The sequence below is a fragment of the Ailuropoda melanoleuca genome, chromosome 16 (assembly GCF_002007445.2).
Source record: "Ailuropoda melanoleuca isolate Jingjing chromosome 16, ASM200744v2, whole genome shotgun sequence".
Taxonomy (NCBI): domain Eukaryota; kingdom Metazoa; phylum Chordata; class Mammalia; order Carnivora; family Ursidae; genus Ailuropoda; species Ailuropoda melanoleuca.
In genome coordinates, this window is record NC_048233.1 from 57,406,137 (window position 1) to 57,423,859 (window position 17,723).

A 17,723-nucleotide genomic window follows, 5' to 3' on the forward strand; every position below is an offset into this window, starting at 1 on the left:
AATGTTCATGATAATTTGTGAAAAAGAGTTGAAGGAACAAATAAAAAAAGAGTCTTGGTCCTTCCATGGAGCCAAGAGAATAATAAGAAAAAAGAATATAAAAATATTTGAGGGAAAGACATGAAAGACATATCATAGAGCCAACTAAGTATGAAACAAGGTGCCACAGAAGATGACTTTGGGTAATTCTTGAAAAAAGTATTAAAGCTAGTAACATGCTATGCTTCTATCGCCTGTTTTTATAGATAAGTCAGTTATATTTAAAATAACTAGGACTGGAAAAACAAACCAATAAACTTGAAATAACCTAAACTTTAATATAAAAAACGCTATTTATTAAATATTTACCATGTCCCCACATCATATACAATCTTATTTAAGAACAATTACAAATATCTGAGAAGATAAAATTATTATTTTATAGATAAGGAAACTGAAGCAATAATAAAAGCAGCAAAAGTGATAGTAAATATTTGTAAACACTTAACAAAGTACTTAACTTCATTTTATATGTGAGGTTTCCTTAAAGTGGCTAAACCACAATTTTTAAGGTCATAGAACTAGTATGTGGCAGACTAGCATTCAAACACCAATTGATCCAATTCAAAAACCATTGCTTTTACCACTGTATTACAATGTAAATACAATCTGAAGTTTTTCTGTGTATTCCCCAATATTAAATTCACAGATTGAAAAGACCATGTCCTTTTAAATGTTAGAGAATAGGTTTAGGGACAAATACATGAAAACCGTCAAGGAATCAACCATGTCATCAGTTTTCCAAGTATTATGAACAATCCATTGCTCTAGGCTAGAGGATGATTCAATTTCTATTACAGAATCTTAAGTACTACTATACAATGTTCTTCTTTAATGGCGATCCTGGTCAGCAAAGGGTGGTGCAATTGACCTGGAAGGAGTGGAGTCTGCTACTCAAGGGCTTTTGAGGCAAGAAATTACAGTTATTAAATTACTGTTTCTAATGAGTACCTCTACTAGAGGAATAACAGAAGACAATTCAGTTAACTGTGCAGCCAAGAGAAACTGGGTAGTACACTTCAGCATAAGCTGAGTTTCAAGCTTAACGAGTAATGATGAGGTATTACAAGTGAAAGGTCAAACTTCCCATGGGCGTGCTCTGGGGAAGCCTCTAAGTAACATGCCTAATTGTCAAGTAGAAGAAACTAAGGACATGGGGATTTCTCTCTCTTGTTTTTGCCCAACTAAACTGCACACAATCTTAATTAAAAAACCAAAAACCAACAAACAAACATGTTTTGAGCACCAACTCTGTGTCAAGCACTATGACAGATGAATAGGAATACAGAAACAAAAAGAGAACTTTACCTTCCCAAACTACTCATCTCTAATCTAGGCATCTGGACAGCAGAGGAGAAGATAAAAGAAATGCAGAAAAAGTAATACATGTAGTGCAATATGTAACTTCTGTAATGAAGGTATATATAAATCAGGTGTTTCTAACTCAAAGTCCTCCCTTCTCCATAAACATCTCTAATATTTACCTAGACCTTAGTACACTTGTTTTTCTTTGAATTTATATTTTACTACTGCTGGATAAACATAAAGTATTAAATGGTCAACCCTTTCATTTGTACATATGCTCTTCACATGATGATTATAGCTGGAAAGGATGTATCTTTGACTTCATATTTTACTATTGCTAGATAAACATACAATATTAAGTAGCCAACCCTTTCATTTGTGTACATATGATGTGAAGATAGTAAGGTGGAAAGAAGATGGTGGGCTCAAGAGTGGGAACACAGTGAATTGAGGGGGGTTGAATAGGATGATGGGGATCTGTAATTAATGACTACGTAGAACAGGACTAGATGCCTTGGGTCCCTTTGGATTGACCGCATTCCTGTAGCTGGATGAACAGAGGGGAGTCAGTCAGCTTCATTTTTAATAAAGGCTGAGATAGAGTTAGATACTGAATATCAAAGGGTCCAGATGTCCATAACAAGCTAAATAAAAGTGACTGAGTTTTGTGATTATGATTAATACCTGTTAAATTTTTCATATCTCTTAATAACATTTGCATTTCAAAGTTGGAGTTGTACAAGTCAGGAAGAAAGCCCAAAGGTGGGACTGCAGACATGGGTCTGTGCTATGCTGAAAGGTTTTTGTTTTGTAATTCCTTGTTTGTCTCTCCCTCTGCCCTTTCCATCAAATAGTGTCAGTTCCTCACCAAACTCTTCACTTTATCCTGCTTTGCATGGATCCATACTTTTATGTGAAGATTACACAGTTCCCTAGACTTATTGCAATTCAGAAGGCTAGGATATAGCAACCGTTTCTTATTCAATATGGGTCCTGAAAGTATCTTTCATTTGGCAACAGCCCTTTTTATTTCTCAAACTGTTCTGGTTGAGATAGTCAACAGAGGAAGCTCTATGGAGCAATGTGACATGATTTTACATTCTATTTCCCCTAAGTAGGATAATGGAACCTACTTGGAAACTTTCTCCCCCAGTGAGGGGAGAAAATAAAGCAATTTTCATCCCTCTAAGTTACTTGAGTTGCCTTGGAAACGATTTTGATGCCTGACAGGAAGAGTTTTATCTTTAAAGAGTGATAGTATCTCTCAATATAGTGGTTATAATTTATCAAGAGGAAGAAGTAATGCAGAAAAATGAATTCTGTTTTACATTCAGGGAAAGGAACAAGGTTTGGATGGTAAATTTCAGTTTTCAAAGAGAGCAAGAGGATGATTCTCTAAGGATGGGCTTATGAAAATGTCCTCAGCGATATCTGAGGAGAAGAGGCCTTTGGAGTATTTATGGAAGCCAACCAAACTGGACTCTCCTTGAGTACAAAATATATGGAAATTTTTGCTTCATCACTAGTACCATATTAACAGTGGCAAAAATTCTAGTTTTTGAGAATCCTTGAAAAATATGATTAAAGTTATAAGTCTTCTCCCTAGGGGAAAAAATACGTGTACCTATCTACAGAAACTACTATATAACTCTAAGAACTAATATATAAAAACCAGCATTGATTTAACATTCACAACAATTCTAAGATGTAGGTCAATGAACCCTAGAAAGGTAAAATAACTTATCCAAAAGCACACAACTGGAGCAGAGCAGTGCCAGGATTCCAGTTAAGGCCATTTGGCTATAGAAAACAAGCTTCCACTGCACTATAATCTACAGCCTTGTTGGTAATATATGCAGAGAGCCAGATTTTGCATCAGTGTTAGGAAAGTGTTTATTTCAACTAAGCTGTCTCACCATAGAAGGGATATTTCCCTGAGAAATGAACTCACCAATACTGGAAGCAGTTCGATAAGAGTCTGACGCTCTACATCAGGAGTTGGCAAACTTTCTTTGTAAATAGCTCAGTAGTAAACATTTTGGGCATTGTAGGTCATAAGATCTCTGTCACAATCTTTCAATTATACAGATGCAATGTAAAAACAGCCACAGGTAATGCATAAGTGAAAAAATGTGACTTTGTTCCAATGAAATTTTATTTATGGACACTGAAGTAAGGATTTCATATAACTTTCAAATGTCCCAAAATATCATTCTCCTTTTGACTTCCTCATCCATTTAAAATAAAAAGGCAGTTTTTAAATAGAAGGACATGCCAAAATAGGCAGAGGGCCAGATTTCTAGATTTGAGAGTTGACCCTTTCATGATGTAGCAGGACCCCTTTTAGAAGCCATAGTTCTCACTTATCGCGAACAAAGAGTTTAAAAAGAAAATTATGGTATGAGGTCCGTGAGTAAGGAACTTCAAAATTATGGCACTATAAATATATAATTATATTATATGCCAATTAAGTATGTTATATATTCATTCAAAATGCATTCACTGAATGCCTACTGTAAGTTAGGGACTAAACTAGGAGCTTAACATCCATAAGTGATTTAAATATTATTCCTACTATCTTGGACTTTACAGTCTGATGAGGAGTGGCTGTAGGTGGGTATATAGACATTAAACAACACACATACACAGACATACAATTATGCACCAACTCCAACTAAAAATAATGCACTGGAAAAAGATCATTCTCTCTGTCCTATGTTAGTTTAGATTGTCTTTCTCAAATGGTTTTATCAGTGATGTGCTGATAAGCCAGCTCAGGGAAGGAGGAAGACTTTATTTGCAGTTTTTAACAATTTACTTGGTGTAAATATTCCCAACATGGATGACTGAAAGCTCTCAACGTGACGCCACTAAATGCAGATCTGATAAAAGATGTGCAAAATCCACTCTTACCAGCAGTATAAAATAAGCTCCAGCTAACTCTGCTGTGTCCCAGGTAATCAATGATCCTGGACAAGGGCGCTACCTATGTGAATCACATTTCCCTTATCTGTTAAAAATAAAAAGTTATAATGATCTGAGCCATAAAATAACATAATCTATATCCCCCTAAAAATTATAGAAAACACTTTTTCATTAAAAGATCTGTATAGTAATAGAGTTATTATTGCTGTTAATGTTAATAACAAAAACATTTCTAGGTGACGGGGATCATCAAATAGTCCAACATATATCTTGACTCTACTATACAGCAATGATACAACCTTGAGAAAATGATGTACATTTTCTTCTAAGTCACAGTTAAGCAAGAAATACAAAAGCATATAGCATATAAGATTATGGTATATAAAGGTCTTATACCTGACACATTTGTGATTTGTAAATATTAGCTATTATTATTGTTATTTCCCTTACCTAAAATCATAAAACTGTATCTCGACTCTAGTTTCTTCATCAGAAAGAGGTAACTACTCACGGGGTATGATGGGGATCAAACACACTCTGATAAGTGGAAAGCACAATAGTAAGATGAGGAGCAATGGAGAGGATTAGAATACACAGAGCACGTATTACTGCAAATTTCAAGTAAATCACTGCATACTTCCTAGGATTTTTTTCTGCCCACAGAAAACTTCTGAGACCAAATGTGAGGGGTTTTCCTCCTACCAACAAACAATTCTCCAACTCTCCAGACACCAGCTGGTTCCTACAACTTAATTCAACAGGATTTAACATGAGATTTCCACAAGTTAAGGGCTCAGTCTTGCAAGAATGCCTACACTTCAGATGCCAGTCACAAGTCTCGGGCCTCCAGTACTTCCGACTGCTTGTCTATAATTGGGGGTTGCCACTCCCTCTTTGGGTTTGATAATTTGCTAGAATGGGTCAAAGAACTCAAGAAAAGAGTTTACTTATTATCACTGGTATATTATAAAAGGTACAATTCAGGAACAAGCAAGAGATGCAGAGAACAAGATATGGGGGGAAGGGCACAGAACTTCCATGCTTTTACTAGCTGTGTTATCCTCCCAGAGCTTTGATGTGTTTAGGGTTTTTAAACCCTAAATGATGAGGTCCAAAGAGCTTCAGAGTTGGAGATTTCATTATGTAGGCATGACTGATTAAGTCAGTGGCTATTCCTGACTAACTCCATCTCCAGCATCTCTTCCCTCCTCAGAGGCTGGAAGTGGAGTGGGGCTGATAGCTCCTACTCTCTCATCAGGCCTTCGTCATCTCATTATTCAAAAGACCCCCTTTCATTCTGGAGATTCCAAGGGTCTTACAAGCTCTTGTGTCAGAAACTAGAGACTAGTATCACATATTATAACAAAAGATGCTTCAAGTACCTCTATCTCTCAGGAAATTGCAAGGGTTTTAGGAACTCTGTGCCAGGAACCAGAGACCAAGACAAAATATGTATTTCTTATTATATCATAATACCATATAAAGTCATTTTGGCTTCATATAACTGACAAGATATACCTGTTTTACGGATGGGGAAATTGAAGATGAAAGTTAGAACAAATGCCAAAAATCACAAGAGATTGGGATGCCTGGTAGCTCAGTCAGTTAAGCATCTGCCTTCCGCTCAGGTCATGATCCCAGGGTCCTGAGATCAAGCCCTGCATTGGGCTCTTTGCTCAGCTGGGAGCCTGCTTCTCCCTCTCCCTTTACCTGCTGCTCCCCCTGCTTATACTCTCTCTCTCTGTGTCAAATAAATAAATAAAATCTTTTTTAAAAATCACAAGGACTTGTAGATGGCAAATCTGAGATTCAAAATTTGATCTCTTTTTCCTCAAGGTTTGAATCCATTTGTGGCAGAATAAGCTGTCATATGTTTCTAGGTGAAAAGCTTTCCCAATACAAGTTATTTCCTCACATGTCCTTTAAAGAATACAGAGGAATTGTCATCCTGATATTTTTATTCATAGTCCTGATGATTATCTCTTTTGTTCTTTTTCCGGATGTCATTTGTTATTGATGGCCTTCTTTAAACAGCTGTTTCAGGGTTCATACAACCCATGAATATAAATTTAAAGGTATATGCTTTGTCTTATTTGTTCAGAAGCTTTAAACAAGATCCCCATGCATTCTTTTTTTTTTTTTTTAAGATTTTTTTATTTATTTATTCGACAGATAGAGACAGCCAGCGAGAGAGGGAACACAAGCAGGGGGAGTGGGAGAGGAAGAAGCAGGCTCATAGCAGAGGAGCCTGATGTGGGGTTCGATCCCATAACGCCGGGATCACGCCCTGATCACGCCCTGAGCCGAAGGCAGACGCTTAACCGCTGTGCCACCCAGGCGCCCCTGATCCCCATGCATTCTGATTACTCAATGTTTGTTCAAACAAACCTAGACTCCTTCTATAGGTTTGTGCTGTCAAACATGAATCCATCTTTTAAAAGTATTACTTAATATATAATCTTCTGGCAATTTCTATGTTCTATACTTGCACGTAAACATATACACACACTACAAATATCAAAATTTGGTACAGAACTACCAGAGATACCCAGTAAATATCAGAAAAGTTAGGGGTGGAGGTAGAGGATAGGAATCAGATACAAAACAGGCAGAGGGAAGAGTAATTTAGATTTAAATCTGCCTGCCATTCTTGAAAATATCAAAGACTTTTTCTTACTTAAAAAAAATATTTTGTTTATTTGAGAGAGACAGCAGGTGGGGGAGAGAGGCAAAGACAGAGAGAGAATCGCAAGCAGTCTCCACAGGGCTTGATCACATGACCCTGAAATTATGACCTGAGCTGAAATCAAGAGCTGGACACCTAACCAACTGAGCCACCCAGGTGCCCCTCAAAGGCTTTTAAAGATGACTCCACCTCTTCTCTTGCTCCTCCTTCTACTTTAAACAATCTCAAACATATGAAAGTAGCTGAAAGAACAGTTGGAAGAACAAAAAAAAAGTGCTTTGTTTTTTGCCTGGACTATTTGGACGTAGGTGCCCTTTTTACCCCAAAGCATTAAGTAGACTTCAGTGTGAATTTCCAACTAACAAGGGAGTTCACCCCAGAGATGAATTTGATTTCTTTTTGCTTTGCATATTTATAAGCATTACCATTCTTCTAGGACAGATATATCCTTACTTTATTCATTCATTTACTTGTTAAACAAATATCTATTTAGCATATGTGTGTGTATGGGAACATCTAGAGTGCTGATAATGTATCATTACTTAATGTGGGTCCTGGCTGCATGGTTATGTTCATTGGGTGAAAAATATTCAAGCTCTATACTGACGTGTACTTTTCTGTATGCATTCATTCTTTCATAAGTTCTGAAAATGTGATACGATTAAACTGAAAATAAATTTCATGTGATGGTTGCACAACATGACTATGTTTATTGACAGTAACCCCTGCTCTTAAACATGGTTGCAATGGAAAAATTAATGTTAAGCATATTTTACAATAGATTATAGATAGAGATGATAAATAGATCTCATGAATATTGTACAAAAGAGAAAAAAAGAGAAATAATTTTCAGTTCTTCCCATGGGGCTTTTGAAAGGATGTATAATAAAGGACAAACAATAAGAAGTCCTGTTTCTTCTGTAATTCTAGAGAACTAAATAATCTCTTTGTTTATAGGCTTACTTGTTATTCTCAAGCTCTACTTTATATTCTATCTTAAGAAATGGTCAACTGGTTATTTGAAAAACATGGAATAATTAAGATCTCAGGTAACAAATATCAATAATGTTTCTTTGTTATTTTTCTCATACCTTTCTTATTGTTTTCATTTTGTTTAGTGATTTTTTTCAAGCAGGTGTCTGAGGATATACCAAAGTTTCTTCTGCAGTTAAGAGTCCAATTATTCTCACAAATGAGAATAATCTCTTACCAATCTTGGTAAAAAGATAGCTCTCTGGTAAAAAAAAAAGACACCTACCTTTCTTGTCCTGCTTCTAGGATTTATTTTTTCCCAATCTGGAGCTTTCCATTCACTTCTTTTGGGGAGTAAAAACTTTGCCTCTACTTTGTTAGATTCATACTTGGGGACTGTGAATTCAACTGACAAAGTACAGATTAGCAAAACAGAAGACAAATTTAATTATTTACAAATGGGAGTTAACAGAAAAAAAATGTAACTCAAAGATGTTAGAATTTAGGGCTTACATACCATCTAAATAAGGGAAGGGGAGAGCAAGAAGGGCACATATAAAAAACAAACGACTTTTTGGAAGGACAGTGGTCTTTTACGAGAAGAGATGAGAGGTGTGTAAGTTTGTGACACTGGCTATCTAGGTTTGGTGTGGAGACTTCTTATAACCAGTAGTAAGAGTCAACCTTCCCTGGTTGCTCCCTGGGAGGGCATTTGTGACAACTGAGTTCTGAATTCTTCTGGGAGGCTCTGCTTCTAGGCAGATGAGAGATTTCAGGAACTCAAATAAATGCCTTCCGCTCAAAATAATTTTGGTGCCACACATATTCTGGACCCCTTCACTTCTTTGGACTATGTGACACACCACCTTTCTTTTTCTGGTGATCACCCTCCCACTTCTTTACTTCTGCTAAAGTCTTGCTAAGCATTCTCTCTACCCAGCATCTTTCTCATTTCAAATCTCCTTTTCAGGTTAACGATTCCTTCATTACTTCTTGTTTGTTTGCTCTCCATAGCAGACTTCTCAAGCATGTCTATCTCCCTCTGCTCTTCTCTTCATAGGGAATGCAAAAGTTAGTAATGAAGATTTTCTTTCTCAGCAGTTTAGCTACTTCTTTCTGAAAGTAATTAATGGAGATTTATCATGTCAGGGGCTCTCTTTTAAAAAGACACGGGAAGGCATATCGATTTTCTTACTCTTCTCCTTCGATTTAAAGTTGAAAGCCAGGGACACTCACTGTCCTTTTACCTACAGTAATCTTAAGATTCCATTTCCTCCTTACTTGTTGACTTTTTATGAGTCTGAACATTTAAAAGAATGAAGACATTGCACTAAAAATAAGGAAAGAACAAACTGACTTTTCTCTCTGGCCCTCTTGACCCTCAGTTTTTCCAGTCCAAAGTGAAGGTCTCTGGACAACTGCTTCCCCCCTACCTCTTCTCGTTTAGAGATGGGCTGACATGGTGACATCATAGTTTTGAATTTTGCTCTGTTGTTTACCCGGATTATGACACATCATTCAGAAGCTGATAATAATTCATCAATCTACCAAGCTAGATAGGTAATATTAGGGGACACATTTTTCTGACACGGAAATGATACTATGAAAAGCATCTGCTGAGCAAGGAATCAGAAACTGGGATATCAATAATTATTTTTGGTAAGACATTAACCAGGTGTTTCATTAGTATTTTTTTTGTACTCCAAAAACTTATCCATGATAATTTTTATCACTTCAGTAGAGGGGCAAAAAGAGTAAATTTATATAAAAGCAATTAAAAAACAATCTTAAGCTACCTGCAGGAGTTTCTAGTGCATAAAGTGCTTAATAATGAAAAGCACATCAGTAATTCCAACGTATTCACTAGGACCTTAATGCTACCATCATTATGGGTGACAAGGGGCAAATGTGACCTCTTGCAAGAAAGCAGGAAAGAGCATGGCTGTGAACTCAGGCCTGGAGATTCAGGTACATTCTAAGAGATAAATCATACTAGGAAGTTTCCTGTGGTTTGGAGGTTGCTCGTCATCACCTGTAGGTACCCCTTTGCAGTCGCTACCTACCTTTAATGGGTTAGCAACCAAACCTGAGTTTTTAATGACAGCTAGAATTTTTCAAAGGCCAGAACTCTCAAATTTAAATTTATGTAGATAAGAATCATTGAAGTATTTGTTATAAATGCACAGTCCCAACCTCAACCTCAGAAACTGCTGATTCAGAGACAGAATTCATGCCAAGAGCCACAAGAGCTTGTATGATGGAACCCCGCCCATCTCGTCCACCTCAACTTGCACCAGGTCCTCCCTTTTTCATTCTGCTCCAGCCCTTTCTCTTTGCCTCATTGTTTCCTCTTGCCAAAACTTCTTGGTATATGCTTTGTGTGTGTGTGTATGTGTGTGTGTGCACGCGTGCCTAAAACATCTTGGCCTTCTCGTTTCACCTGGTAAATTCCTAGTTCTTTTTTAGATACTAGTTAAACTTCCACTTCTATGGGAAAATATTCTCTAACTTTCTAGGCTCAGCTGACTATCGTGATAAGTTCCCTCTCGTGCCACATAGCTGTCTCTCAGTAGTAATTTTATGTGTTTATGAAATTACTTAAGTGATGTCTGACTCCTTCTCCAGAATGTAAACTCTATGCAGGCAAGAAGTTTGTCTCCTCACAGTTTCACAGGAGTCAATCACAGAGCTTAGTGCATAGTAACTGTTCAGTGTGTTTGTGTAATAAGTTCATTTTCATCAAGTTTTTTTTTATGATTCTCTGAAAGTGAATCTCTATAAATAAAACTGAGAAATACTGACTAAAGAAAGTAATAACCCACCTTACCTCTAAGAACAACCTATAAGGAAAAACCCACTATATTTTTCAGGAAATAATTCTATTTCCTGAGCAAACTGAAACTCACAGATAATTGAAAATACAAGTTCAACATGCCTGACTTAAATATGCTACATCTGTATATTTGGAAATCAATCATCCATTATTCTACATCATTTGTCTTACGTGGTCTTGATCAAGACAATATACCGTTTTGTCAAGTTTATTTCATATCAGATTTTTTTCTCCAGCTTGTTTTAATTGATCAAAGCTATTATAGTTTTCAAAAAGAGGATCCCATGTGCTCTGACACCCTTATGCCAACATGACTTCAGTGATACTATTGGGCATCATCTGGAATCCTCAGGTAAGCATCATAGCTGTACCACAATGAGACAATATGTCAACTTCCTTCAGCAAATTGTATTCTCCCCTAAGCAATATTTAATTCCTCTGGTTTAAATTAAATATAAAACAGGGTCATTTGCTCCAAAAATATGTTCTTTAATTATCTTAAAATACCTTTTTCACATTCAATAATTTCACAGGTAGGACATTTTTATCAGGATATGAAGAATGGACATTGCCAACAGCGAAATCTCAGTCTCCCCCAGGGCTGGCAACATAATGTGCAGGACCTAGTTCAAAATGAAACTGTAGGATCCCTTGTTTAAAAAGCAGGGGAACATGCCATTAGTGGAGCATTTTTCTGTCTTCACGGTCTGACTGTCAGTGTATCATGTGTTTTCATTGGCTATTTAATGTTCCAAGCAAAAGAAAAATTAAAAATTTTAATTAGCATATACATAATATATATTAGCGCACAGACATACACAGCCATTAATCTATATTGTGCAAGGCCAATTTTGAATGCAAATGTTCACAACATTTAAAGTGCATGAGGAATTACTAAAATTAACAGAATTCCTATTTTGTGGCTTGACCAGGGAGGGTGCCCACATCATTTATAGGAAGACTGAAAGGAGGAATAGAGATCCTCACCTTCCCACACTGACAGAGCTGGTCAAGGGAGTCCTCCTAGGCAAGTGACACTCATGGCGCAAGTGCAGACACCCACAGATATCAGGATGCATCACTTTACCATAGCAGAAGGGTTCTAGATCAACCCTTCCAACAGCTGCCAGACAAATGTGCCATGTGCTGACTGCGGGAGCTACATGTCTCTTCTTTCAATGAGACAACGTACAACTTGTGGTAGATGAGTGCCTCCCAGGGTTTTTTAAATCTCTGTGTCAAGACAGACTCAATATGGGGATCTAGAATAATAAGGGAGAAGCTCAGCACCATCTAGAGATAGCTTCTGGCTGACCACTCACCAGATGCCTCATGATGCTGCCAGCATGGGACAGGTGCTGCCCTGCCCTTAGATGCTGTGGGGCATAAGGACCAAACCTGACACTCCTCACACCCACAGCCAGGCCCACCAGGAGAAAAAGGTAGAAGCAGTCATAGGGTGGAACCAAGAGGGTCCCAGGACACTAAAGGATAAGGTAGTAGGTGGCTCAGAACCCATCCAGCAACAGATAAGACCATATGGGAGCCCAAATTCCAAGCATCCTGTACATACTTCTTTGCCCTATCATATTTCACTTATAAAACATATATTCAAAGATAAAAATACTAGTAATTTCAAAATAGCAACTGCAGAACATTAAATTCCAAGTGAAAGGCCCTTATCGTGGGTCCCTGAGTGACTGCAATAGTTAGACACCTATGAAGTCATTCCAGTATCCTTTCTTTTTTGAATGGACAGATGCTGAAGACCATATGATACAAGATAACAGGAAGACAGAAGTAGATCTTTTAGAATAGACGGCAAATACCATTATGCCAAGCTGATTTATTCTGTTTTTCTTAGCAATGTTGCTGGCATGACACCATTCATCTGGACAGTTTCACACTGTTTGCAAGAAAAATGAAATTGAGTAAAAAGAAAAGGGGAAAAAAAAACCCTGTAATTTTGTCCTAACAGAAAGAACTTTTGTTGGCCTACAAAAGTCTTGGTTAATAATTTACTACTCAGAGGTAGGTGTGAGATATTGCAGAGATTACTGTCTGTATGGCTTTTTGACTGCAAACAGATAAAATTTCCAAAATTACTGGCATTCAATTTGGTCTCTGTCTTTTTAAAGACATCCCTGGGTCCCAAAGAGACACAGTTACCATAACACAATCAAGATCTATATGACTATGATTCTAGAGTATAAGACTTGAAAGTTCAGTTACAAAAGCCTAAGGGGATATAAGGCAGATTATATATGCCTTACATTACTCCTTCTAAGCTACAGTTCAAATAATATTTTTAAATGGTCTTAACTTATATTAGAGATCTAGACAAATTTTCCAACAAGCCAATAATGCAACTGACATATAGACTCTAATAATTATTCCGTATAGAAATGAAGCATTTGGGATCAGCCTGAGGGGCTTTCTGTGACATAAACAGATGAAGAAGTATTAAAAGAAAAAAAAATGATTATAATTATTGAGCAGGAAGTAATCATCACCCAAAGAAAATTATTTGTGTTACTTAAATGTTATTCTATTCATTCTATAGAAAAATAAATGACCTCACCCTAATATGATTTTATTTTTTTAAGATTGTATTTATTTATTTGACAGAGACAGCCAGCGAGAGAGGGAAACAAGCAGGGGGAGTGGGAGAGGAAGAAGCAGGCTCCTAGCCGAGGAGCCTGATGTAAGGCTCGATCCCAGAACGCTGGGATCACGCCCTGAGCCGAAGGCAGATGCTTAACGACTGCGCAGCCACCCAGGCGCCCCCACCCTGATATGATTTTTATATTATCTTCAGAAGATATTGATATGATTTTGTCTCTATCTATCTATCTATCTATCTATCTATCTATCTATCATCTATCTATCTTTGAAAGAGAGAGATTGCATGTGCATGTGAGCAGGGGTAAGGGCAGAAGGAGAAGCAGAGGGAGAAAAGCAGAACCCCCTGACCCTGGGATCATGACCCTGAGATTATGACCTGAGCCAAAATCAAGAACTGGACCCAGGCATCCCTGTTGTTTGTCATTTTATTTTATTTTTTTTTTAAAGATTTTATTTATTTATTCGACAGAGATAAAGACAGCCAGCGAGAGAGGGGACACAAGCAGGGGGAGTGGGAGAGGAAGAAGCAGGCTCATAGCAGAAGAGCCTGATGTGGGGCTTGATCCCAGAACGCTGGGATCATGCCCTGAGCCGAAGGCAGACGCTTAACCGCTGTGCCACCCAGGCGCCCCTGTTGTTTATCATTTTAAAGACAGTGTCAAATATAGCGCCTTTACAAGGCAGAAATGTATTCAGTCTCTGAAGGAGGATATTGACTCTTCAGGCTCAGAGGAGAGGAAAAAGGATACAGAATGCTTGAGCTTGCATTTTCTAGAAGCTATGTACTTATCAAAATGCTCTAGAGGAAAATTTATTTGTAGTAAGTCCCGCAGATGGTCCCATGAGTTGTTGCCCCCTAAGGATAGGAATTTAGTAGTAATGTAAATTGCCCACCTGTCTTTCTCTACCTAATAAATCTTTATAAAAATGCTTTTTATGTTGTGTATATTTCATATGTACACTTCATATTATAATAGAAATCTTTGAAAAATTAGGATACACATTTAGAATTTATTTTGACTCATAAAACTCAGCGACTTAACTTTAATATTTTGAATAAAATGGGTAAATGAAAAAAATCCTACATTGATATATATATATATATATACACCATATACATATATGTATACATATATATAAATATATACAAATTATATTTATGTGTGGGTGTGGGTGTATGTGTGTGTAGGTATGTGTATGCATTCACATTTGTGTGCAAGAATTTTCTAGGTATCAAATTTGCCTTAATTTTTCACTAGGCACAACTTACATGAAGGACACAGCTCATATTTTACACGAACAAATGGGAGAACATAATAAAAACAGATTTTTGTTTTGACATTAAACTATAAGACAATGTGCAATTATAATCTATTTGGTTGATATTAAATTTTAGCAATTCATAATTATTAATTCCTCCATATCATTTTACAGTTTACAGAAACAAAGTGAGATTTCATGAAAGCCTATAGCTCACATATTAAAATACAAGAATAAGTAAATTATTTTAAACTCAGAAGGATATATTTATGGGAAATAAATATATTGAGTGCTTTGGAGAAAATCCACTAGCATTTATTCTATTATCATCACATCATCAATTGAAGCAAACTTTAAGATCATCTAAACAAATCCACACATATTTCACATGAGGAAAGTGAAGTCCAATGATTTAAAAGACTCATTTCTTGGATCTCTGTTCCCTTAGTGACGGAGCAACAGTCATAATCCTGGCCTCCCAAATTCCACTGCAGTGATTTTTCTCTAAAGCAAAATGTTTCTCCAAATAATAGTACCTCCAATTATTTCCCATCATTTTTTTTATTTTATTTTATTTTATTTTATTATTTTATTTTATTTTAAAGTAGGCTCCACACTCAGCGTGGAGCCCACTGCAGGGCCTGAATTCACAACTCTGAGATGAAGACCTGAGCTGAGATCAAGAGTCGGACCCTCAACCCACTGAACCACCCAGGCACTCTGCCCTCCATCAGTTTAAGTAAGAACATCCTGCTGTTTAATCCCAAACTTTTTTTTTTTTTAAAGCAAGGCAACTAAACTTTATACTAAGTAAATGGTATATACATATTGTTTTTGTTCAAATTAAACTTTTTAAGCTAATTGTAAATTTACATGTAGTCATAATAATGAGAGATCTCATATACTCTCAAACCATTTTACCCTAATCATAACATATTGTAAAACTACAATACACTATCATAGCCAGGATATTAGCATTGATACAGTCAAGACTGAGAATCTTTCCATTACCACATGATCTTTCATATTACCTGCATATAATCACATCCACTACCCTTCCCTCTTTTTTTTTTCCTTTACAAAAACAGGTAATTCTGTTTATTTTTATAAACAGGAAAATATCAGGCCCATTTTGTTTCTACACTATATCCAACATGTGAGTTTTTAGTAACATACCCTTTATCCCTTTAGGTTTAATAACCAGTGTCCTAGAGGGAAGAACGCAGCACACAGGTACTACCATTATAGGACTTGAAACCGTTTGTTTTAAGAGGATAATTTTTTTTATCACTCTTAGGAAGTCATGAATAAGACTTAAACGTGTCTTTCAAAAACTGTCAGGAATTAGAAGAGGACTATACAAACCTAGAGGATATATTAAAAATTGAAGAAAAATGGATTGTTTTATTCGTTTCATTCCTCGAATATTTACTGAGTGCTGGCTAGATGTCATGCTGTGTTATATAATAATATCTATCAAGTCTTTTGTGAACTATTTCTACTTTCCATTCAGGCCTCAACTGAAGCATCTTTTCCACAGCGAAATGTTCCAAGAGTGGACCTCGTATTGTTTGATCTCTTTGTTGTTTACTTCTAGATCTGCATGATGTTCATCTTTCCCAATTCTCTGTAAGTTTCTAGAGATTAGGAACCATTTCTGCACTGTTTACAACCTATCTCCATCTACTATCTATTACTGATTTGCACATATCAGTTACTGAGTAGTTTGATATATGCATCTTACACAAATCTAAATAATGAAAAATAAAATAATTATACATAAAATTGAAATTTGTTAAAAGTTTAATAGAGAAGCACATGACTTGAATAAAGCCTGGTACCTGTAAAAGTCAAGAAAATTTTCATGGGAAGGAGACAATAAGGTAAAATTTACTCTGTAAAGAAGATAACCAGAGCCAAGCAGATACACAAACAGCAGGTGAAAGAAAAAACAAAAAACAAAAAACATAGAAGCAGCACAACATGTTCCAGGAACTACAAACTACAGCACAGAGTGTGAGGTATATAGAGCGCCAGGAAATGAATCAGGAAAGCAAGGCTGTGTAGTGGCCAAGCAGCAGTGCCGGCTGCGGCTGCTGGATCAACCTTGATGTTGATCACATGTTCATATACTATATTAGTATGGAGATAATGAGTCAAATGGATTTCCATACTATGGAAATAACCACTACGCAGCAGGCAGCATTGAGTTCCATGTTTCTATCAGTTTCCCTTGTCCCCAAGCCCCATAGGGAAGACATGAAGCAGATCCCGGTGAATAATGTACATACAGTGGGTTCTATCATACAGCTGAGGAAACCGAGCTTAGAAAACTCTCAATTTTATAAAGGGAAATCTGATCAACCTTTGCTTGGCAGGAAGGCAGGATCTTTATTATCCTGGTAAGGAAATATGTCTACTTTGTGACCAAGAGGAAGAAACTAGCTCTAGTTTCTAAGGCTGTTTGCTATGCAAACCTCCTTGCGAATAAACTCTGTCACAAAGCATTTAGAGATGTCTTGGAGAGCTGCCTCCCCACAGTGTTGGGAATACGTTTTGAAAAGGCTTCCTAAATAATGCAGGCATTTTCATTTATATTTTTCTCTTGATAGAGAGATAATGAGGAAATGCATATGAGTGAATAATAAAATCATATTTATATGAGAGTAAAAATAAAAAAGCTAGTCCTCCAGGATGATGAGTGAGAAGTTCCTTCATGCCTCAAATATCCAAGCGCTGGATGCCCAGGTTATCCAAACAACTTAGTCACCAGACATATCTTTTGAGATATTTACACAGAAACTCTGAGCAGAATGTAAATTTATAGTTATGGCTAGAGTTCAAAACTTCAGTGGGTTTCTTTAGGTTTTTGTCTGTGTCAATTCACAACTTTGAATTACTCTTCACATTTTATAGCACATAAAACCTTTATGGCATATAATGGGACTCTTTCATTAATCTGATTTATAATACCTTCCCAAAAGCCAGACTTTCTTTCTTTTTCCAACTTTCAGCACAGAGATCTTTTTTTTTCCTCCATATAATGACTTATTTTGGAATAGTAACATTTTAAGAAAC

General features: G+C 36.6%; 1 pseudogene; it reads left to right on the forward strand.

Moving 5' to 3' along the window:
- Window positions 1–11,070: 11,070 nt before the first annotated feature.
- Window positions 11,071–17,723, forward strand: part of LOC100464885 — a 97,019-nt pseudogene continuing 90,366 nt past the window's right edge.